This window comes from Nicotiana sylvestris, chromosome 3 (assembly GCF_000393655.2).
Source record: "Nicotiana sylvestris chromosome 3, ASM39365v2, whole genome shotgun sequence".
NCBI classification, from domain to species: domain Eukaryota; kingdom Viridiplantae; phylum Streptophyta; class Magnoliopsida; order Solanales; family Solanaceae; genus Nicotiana; species Nicotiana sylvestris.
In genome coordinates this window covers 139,791,595-139,800,664 of record NC_091059.1, presented here as the reverse complement: position 1 = coordinate 139,800,664, position 9,070 = coordinate 139,791,595, and the positions used below count along the sequence as shown (strand labels likewise).

General features: G+C 36.6%; 1 non-coding gene across 1 annotated transcript; it reads left to right on the top strand.

Moving 5' to 3' along the window:
- Positions 1 to 8,137: 8,137 nt before the first annotated feature.
- LOC138888871 (small nucleolar RNA U3) lies at positions 8,138 to 8,359 on the top strand. The gene has a single exon (XR_011406441.1). It is a non-coding gene; the product is annotated as a small nucleolar RNA U3 (small nucleolar RNA).
- Positions 8,360 to 9,070: the final 711 nt, after the last annotated feature.

Here is a 9,070-nt window from a genome sequence, read left to right as displayed (position 1 = left end):
ACTGATATATTATTCGAATTCAAACTGATGTACATAATGAACCGAAATCTATTCTATTTATAGAAGAAAGGAAGTTGATGTGTAAGTTGCTACTATACCAGATATGGATAATTTTCTATTGAGAGCAATGTTTATCCATAACGGAGTACTGAAAAAATAAACTTATTATACCCGGTATGGATAATCATCTACCGGGGATAATGTTTATCCATAACTGGGTACTGAAAGGATAAGCTTATTATACCCGGTATGGATAATCTTCTACCGGGGGTAATGTTTATCCATAACTGGGTACTGAAAGGATAAGATTATTATACCCGGTATGGATAATCTTCTACTGAGGGTAATGTTTATCTATAACCGGGTACCGAAGTGATAAGCTTCTTCAGGAAGCTTATTTCAAATAGAGTATTAAATAGATAAACATATTTACGGTGGAGTCCCATATGGATAAGCTTCTTCAGGAAGCTTATTTACAACGGAGTACTAAATGAACATTCATAATATAATATATTTATAACACTCCCCCTTGGATGTTCATTAAAAGATAATATGCCTCATTAAAACCTTATTAGGAAAAACCACGTGGGAAAAATTCTCACTGAAGGAAAAAGAGTACACATATTTAGTAAGACGCATTGCTAGGTGCCTCATTAAAAACCTTATAAGGAAAACCCCATGGAAAAAACCTTAGTAAGGGAAAAAGAGTGCATCGCGTATTTTACTCCCCCTGATGAAAACCTTGTTTCAAATATTTGAGTCTCCGTATTCCAATCTTGTATACCATCTTCTCAAAAGTTGAAGTTGGCAAAGATTTAGTGAATAAATCTGTTGGATTATCACTTGAACGGATTTGTTGCACATCAATGTCACCACTTTTCTGAAGATCGTGTGTGTAGAATAATTTTGGTGAAATATGCTTCGTTCTATCTCCTTTTATAAATCCTCCCATCTATTGGGTTATTCATGCAACATTGTCTTCGTATAAAATTGTGGGTCTTTTCTCACATTCCAAACCACATTTTTCTCGAATAAAATGAATTATTGATCTCAACCATACGCATTCCCTACTTGCTTCATGAATAGCTATTATCTCAGCGTGATTTGAAGAAGTAGCAACAATAGATTGCTTTGTGGAGCGCCATGATATGACAGTACCTCCATATGTAAATACGTAGCCGGTTTGAGATCGAGCTTTATGGGGATCAGATAAATAACCTACATCTGCATAACCGACAAGATCTGCACTATCTTTGTTAGCATAAAACAAACCCATATCAAGAGTTCCCTCTAAATATCGCAATATATGCTTAATCCCGTTCCAATGTCTCCGTGTAGGAGAAGAACTATATCTTGCTAGTAAATTAACAGAGAATGCTATGTCAGGCCTTGTAGCATTAGCAAGATACATTAGTGCACCAATTGCACTGAGATAGGGTACTTCGGGACCAAGGAGTTCCTCGTCCTCTTCTGGAGGTCGGAACAAATCCTTATTCACTTCAAGTGATCGAACAACCATTGGTGTACTCAATGGGTGCGCTTTGTCCATGTAAAAGCGTTTTAAGACCCTTTCTGTATAGGCAGATTGATGGATAAAGATCCCGTCTGCTAAATGTTCAATTTGCAGACCAAGACAAAGTTTTGTCTTTCCAAGATCTTTCATCTCAAATTCTTTCTTAAGATATTCAATTGCCTTTTGGAGCTCTTCTGGAGTTCCAACAAGATTTATGTCATCAACATAAACAGCAAGTATAACAAATTCTGATGTCATTTTCTTTATAAAAATACATGGACAAATAACATCATTTATGTAACCTTCTTTCAGCAAATATTCACTAAGGCGATTATACCACATGCGCCCAGATTGCTTTAAACCGTACAAAGATCTTTGTAATCTGATTGAATACATTTCCTGAGATTTTGCTTCAGGCATTTTAAATCCTTCAGGGATTTTCATATAAATTTCAATATCAAGTGAACCGTACAGATAAGTTGTAACTACATCCATTAGATGTATTTCAAGCTTTTCATGTAGTGCTAAACTGATGAGATATCGAAATGTTATGGCATCCATAACAGGTGAATATGTTTCATCAAAATCGACTCCAGGTCATTGTGAGAATCCTTGTGCAACAAGGCGAGCTTTGTATCTTTCAACTTCATTTTTATCATTCCTTTTTCGCACAAAAACCCATTTATGACCAACTGGTTTTATACCAGCAGGTGTTTGGACTACTGGTCCAAAGACCTCTCTTTTAGCAAGTGACTTCAATTCCGATTGAATTGCCTCTTGCCATTTTGGCCAATCAGATCTTTGTCGACATTCTTCGATAGATCGAGGTTCAAGATCCTCACTATCTTGCATAATATTAAGTGCAACATAATATGCAAAAATATTATCCACCACTATTTCAAATCAATTTAAATTAATCCCATCACCGATCGAACTTATTAAAAGTTCCTCACTCACATGAGCTTCGGGTTCATTGATTTCTTCAGGAATCTCAGAACTAATCAGATTTTGGGTCTCTTTAGGAGATCCCTTCATAGTATCGTTTTGATCATTTGTCGATTTTCTTTTTCGAGGATTTCGATCCTTAGAACCCAAAGGCCTACCACGCTTCAGGCGTGCTTTAGGTTCACTAGCTCTCATGCTAGTAGATGGTCCTACTGGGACATCAATTCGGATAGGCACATTCTCTGCTGGGATATGTGACTTAGTTATCCTTTTCAAATCAGTAAATGCGTCTGGCATTTGATTTGCTATATTCTGTAAATGGATGATCTTCTGGACCTCCTGATTACATATAGGGGTACGGGGATCAAAGTGAGATAATGATGAAACTTTCCACACAATTTCTCTTTTGATTTCCTTTTTCTCTCCCCCTAATTGTGGGAAATTTGTTTCATCAAACCGACAATCTGCAAATCGAGCAGTAAATAAATCTCTTGTCAATGGTTCAAGATAGCGAATAATAGAGGGTGATTCAAACCCAACATATATTCCTATCCTTCTCTGTGGTCCCATCTTACTACATTGTGGTGGTGCTACTGGCACATATACAGCACATCCGAAAATTCGTAGATGGACAATATTTGGTTCATGACCAAAACCTAATTGTGACGGAGAATATTTATTATAATGTGTCGGTCTGAGACGGATAAGTGATGCTGCATGAAAGATAGCATGGCCCCAAACAGTAGTGGGCAATTTTGTTTTCATAAGTAGTGATCTTGCTATCAATTGCAGGTGTTTAATAAATGACTCTGCAAGGCCATTTTGAGTATGAACATAAGTTACAGGATGTTCAACTTTTATCCCAACTGATAGACAATAATTATCAAAAGCTTGAGATGAAAATTCTCCAGCATTATCAAGGCGAATGGCCTTTATAGGATAATCTGGGAATTGTACCCTTAATCGAATTATTTGGGCTAATAGCTTTGCAAACGCCAGGTTATGAGATGATAGTAGGCACACATGAGACCATCTTGAAGATGCATCTATTAGGACCATAAAATATCTAAACAACCCAATTTTCAGTAATTCGTCTCATCATTATTGATCCGGGATGGCCCAAACGGCCATGCCAAAGCACAAAAGTATTTGAATCCGTAAACTTCTGGTTTACGATAGAGTGTGCTTCAATTGTACTAATTTTTGAATAGTATAAGCCAGAAGATAAAGTTGGTAACTTTTCTACAATGCATTTCTGGCCAGAAATATTCTTTGTAATACAAAGATATTCCCTGTTCATTTCATCTATTGTCTCTACATGATACCCATTTCGGCGGATATCTATAAAACTCAACAAGTTTCTTCGGGACTTGGAGGAGAACAATGCATTGTCTATAATAAGTTTTGTTCCCTTAGACAGAAATATTATGGCTCTTCCGGAGCCTTCAATCAAACTTATATTACCAGAAATTGTTGAAACATTTGCTTTTTCCTTATGCAAATAAGAAAAGTATTTCTGATCGTTGAATATGGCATGAGTTGTTCCACTATCAATAACACAAATATCTTCATGATTTGTCTTTGATCCAAACATAATTTGAGGGTTATCCATATTCTTCAAAATAACATAAATAAAATATATTATAGTAAACATCATTATCAAAGCATAACTTTTATTTATGTACAACAATTACATAACCATACTATCTATTACAAACAACAAAAATTAAAATATTTACATTTCTACAGATTCACTACCGATTACATGACTTGTTTCTCCTTCTGGGAGTGCAAAGTAATCAGCTACATCCAAATGCATGAAGTCTAAATTATCTTCAGAAATAAAATTTGCTTCAGCATTTTTCTCTGTCTTCTTCAGGGAGGCTTGATAAAGCTCAACCAGGTGCTTTGGCGTACGACAGGTACGTGACCAGTGCCCTTTTCCTCCACATCTATAGCATGCATTTTCTGCATTTGGCGCTTGCACCGCTTCATGCTTTTGTTCCTTCCTTTTCCACTGCTGGTGGTGAGGAGGCTTCTTTGGTGCATTATTATTACCATGATTGGGGTTTCTTCCCCGACCACGGCCATGACCACGACTGGGGCCACGACCTCTTCCACGTTTAGCTTGGTGGAAGTTCGTCTCATTCACTTCAGGGAATGGACAAGAACCAATAGGTCGGCTTTCATGATTTTTCATTAATAGCCCATTATGTTGCTCTGCTATAAGAAGATGTGAGATAAGTTCAGAATACTTTTTAAATCCCATCTCTCGATATTGCTGCTGCAGGAGCATATTCGAGGCATGAAAAGTGGTGAAAGTTTTCTCCAACATATCATGATCAGTAATATTATCACCACATAATTTCAATTGGGAAATAATTCTGAACATAGCAGAATTATACTCACTGATAGATTTAAAATCTTGTAGCCTTAGATGAGTCCAATCATAACGTGCCTGTGGAAGAACGACCATCTTCAGGTGGTCATATCTATCTTTCAAATTATTCCACAGTATGACTGGATCTTTAATAGTGAGATATTCCATTTTCAGGCCCTCATCAAGGTGATGGCGTAGGAATATCATTGCTTTGGCACGGTCTTGGTTTGATGCCTGATTTTTATCCTTGATGGTGTCTGCCAGACCCATCGCATCAAGATGAATTTCAGCATCAAGCACCCAAGACATGTAGCTTTTGCCCGATATATCCAGGGCTACAAATCCAAGTTTAGAAAGATTTGATATTATTTAGGAAAAGAAAGTTCTTACCTCTAATACTTTCAAAGTATTTGCTCGAGATGTCAGAGTCTCGTGTTGATAACGTGTTATAAAATAAAGATTGTAAAGTAAAGACAACTATAGAGAGAAACTGATATATTATTCGAATTCAAACTGATGTACATAATGAACTAAAATCTCTTCTATTTATAGAAGAAAGGAAGCTGCTGTGTAAGCTGCTACTATGCCAGATATGGATAATCTTCTACTGAGAGCAATGTTTATCCATAACGGAGTACTGAAAAGATAAGCTTATTATACTCGGTATGGATAATCTTCTACCGGGGATAATGTTTATCCATAACTGGGTACTGAATGGATAAGCTTATTATACCCGGTATGGATAATCTTCTACCGGGGGTAATGTTTATCCATAACTGGGTACTGAAAGGATAAGATTATTATACCCGATGTGGATAATCTTCTACTGGGGGTAATATTTATCTATAACCGGGTACCGAAGTGATAAGCTTCTTCAGGAAGCTTATTTCCAATAGAATATTAAATAGATAAACATATTTACGGTGGAGTCTCATATGGATAAACTTCTTAAGAAAGCTTATTTACAACGGAGTTCTAAATGAACATCCATAATATAATATATTATAACAGCTTCGCTCTTTCTAATACTGAATTTTAATATTTTCAAGTACTTACTATATTAGACTATTTATATTTGCCAATATTCAACTTTATTACTAAGTTTTTCTTCAAAATTTCTTCATTTCGTCTTACCTTAATTTTGTTTATTTTTCTTATTCTGGACAAGTGTAGAAAGGTCCAAATTTCAAGGGAAATTAATTTGTCTTGTCCAGGGTGACAATTTGAACTCAAACCCATTAAACCCGCCCAATTCACCCAGAGATTAATGGGTTGGGCTACAAACATTACTGTTTGGGCTGAGTAGGGGTAGCAAAATGGTTAAAAGAAAATAGTTAATCACTCATATTATCCACTAAAAAATGGGTTAGATAATGAACTATTTAAAAATGAGTCAAATATGGATAAGAACTATATTATCCATTTTCTAAATGGATAATCAATGGGTAATCAATGAATCTAACTTTTACATTTGTAAAAGCCTCAAATTTGGGGTTCCTCAAGTTAGGGAGACTAAGAAGTCTTCCAAAAGTGATCATATGTAAGAAGTCATGGATAATATGGTTACCAATATTATCCATTGGTTAACCTATTTTTCATCCGTATTAAATATGGGTCGGATCGGATAATTTATCTATTTTTTATTATCCGTTTTCGACCTGAACCATATCCGACCCGCCCGTTTGCCACTCCTATGGCTGAGCCCAAGTTAACTCATTTTTTATAGCGCATTTTGACCCATTAAGCAGCCCAAATACAACCCATGGACTCACCCAAAACAAAGGGATCTCAACCCAACTTATCAAGAAATTTACTTAGTTGCCCTAATTTTTTTTATTTTTTTATTTTTTTATTTTTCTGCACCACCCACCCACTCTACACCCTATCCCCCCCCCCCCGCACTAACACCCTCAAAAAATATTTCGTTTTCAATTTTTAATTTTTTTTGTTTTTCTGCACCCCCTCTACCCCTACCCCTATTCTCCCCTCCTGCGCTAACCCATCAATATTTTTTTATATTTTCAATTTTTTTTTCTGAACCACCACTTCACCCCTACCCCTATCTCCCCACCTCCTGCAAACCCCCTCAATTTTTTTTTTTTTTGTGTTTTCAATTGTTTTCTATTTTTTTTTGTTTTTCTGCACCACTCACCCACACCCCCGCAAAATATTTTTCAACTTTCATATTTTAAGGTAAAAGACTTTTTTATGCAAGATGAGCATGGTTCTAAAACATGGGTTAAATTAGGCGGGTTGGGTTATGACCCATTATTTAGCCCATCTTGACTCAGACCATCTTAGCCCAAGTACACTTGGGGCTGGATTGGGTAATGACCCATTTATTGACATAACCTATCTTGACCCACCCAAAATCAGCCCAACCCGCTTATTTGCCACCTCTAGTCTTGTCAATCCTCCCAAACACTCCCTCCCCCACCCCCCCCCCACCCCCACGAAGTTGGAGTGAGGTGGACTGGCGGAGAAAGAAAATAGGATTTCTCTGTAACGAGTTAAAATCTCGGCAAAGTTCAAAGAAATTACCAGCAGATAAGATCGTTGATTCAAGATGCTCTAGAATGTGATCAGATTGGTCTGATGCGAAAATGATATGCAGATTGTGAGCTTTTTTATTTGATTTTGTTTATTGGAATGGTTTTTAATTCAAAATTTAAGCTCATTGTCAGTACTTTTTGTTTTCTCCACGCGAATCAAAATCTAAAAGTAGACTTCTATTATTTTATGATCTGATGTCACGTGAAGCCAGGGACGGATGCACACGGGAGAGGGTGAGTTCACAACTCATCCTCCTCTCCCTAAATGATGTACTCCATAACACTTGCGAATTTCAGCTCAAATACTTAAATTAATATGAGTGAACCCAAGCTCAAGTAAGTACTTTAGTGATTGGCAGGGAGGTGCACCTTTTACCTTTTAGCCGGGGGTTCAATTATCGTACTTTTTCTTCTTTTAAATCATATTTTAATTAATAATTAAATTGGGTTAAATCTCCATGCCCTTGCTTTTTTCGAATTAAACTCACTTTTTTATTTTTTTTGTTTTTTATTGATACATTTTTTTTCCTCTTCTCTTTCTTTAGTCTTTATTTTGACTTTTAAAATTCCTAAACCAAAAATACATCTCTGAAACCCAATAAGAAACTTGGGTCTCTGGTGCTCATAGTACACCCATGCTAATCCTGGATACACCTCTACATGAAGCTTAGCATAAAAGCTGTCATACATCGGCGCATTAACTTAACTATCTGCTGCTTATATTTTTGTTTAGTACAACTAAAGTGCACGACCTTACTTGAACAGCATCTGTTCTATAGGTTCGGACCACTCTAACATTGAGTATTGTCTAAGGAGACAGGAAACTAAGTCTGGTGTATGAGGCGTGGTTGTGAGACGCAGAGCATGATTAACAGTGCCCATGGCTATTTGGGGACCTTGGATTAGTAGAGGATCGTTCTCAACTCTGCTTGCCAGGCTTGAGATGGTCTCATAGCTGTCTGACAGACTCGCCTAATCTTTTTGCTATGTTCATGATTAATTAGCATGTCATGCCCTCCTAGTTAAAGTTTGTGGCTTTTGTTTCATGGATGATACACCTAAAGTTAGACCAGTTTAACAAAATTGGCAGTGCGTTTTACTCCTTATTAGTGTTTGAACACATTGATTCATCCCAACTCCTTATCGCTTGTTTCCTAGTATAAAGAAATGGCTTTAAGTCTAATAAGTGTTACTCCACTAAGCAACAAGATGGTTTATTGACAAAAAATAACACACGGGATAAAGTACTGTAAATTGCAATAATTAGTAGGTCATCCCCCCCCCCCTTTTTTCTTTTTCCTTTCTTTCGGGTTCTCCCTTTAGTAGTGAAGTGAAGAGTTCGGAACTTAAATATTATTTTTTTGGACTCAAATTACGTTAATAGGTGTTTAAAAAAATACATTTCTATATATAGCGTGCAAAAACAAGACGCTATACATTAACGGTAACGTCTGTCGTTAAGGTATAGCGTCTTTTATTTGCACGCTATATGGTCTGACGATTTGACTGCCACATATAGCGTCTTGTTATTCTACGCTATATATAGCGTTTTCTTTTCATACGCTATACCCCAATTTAAATACTGCCCTTCGTCTTCTTCCCTGACCACCCTTTCCCCCATTTTTTTAAACCCTTTCTGGTCCTCACCCACCCACTGCCCGTTATTTAAAAAAATTGTGG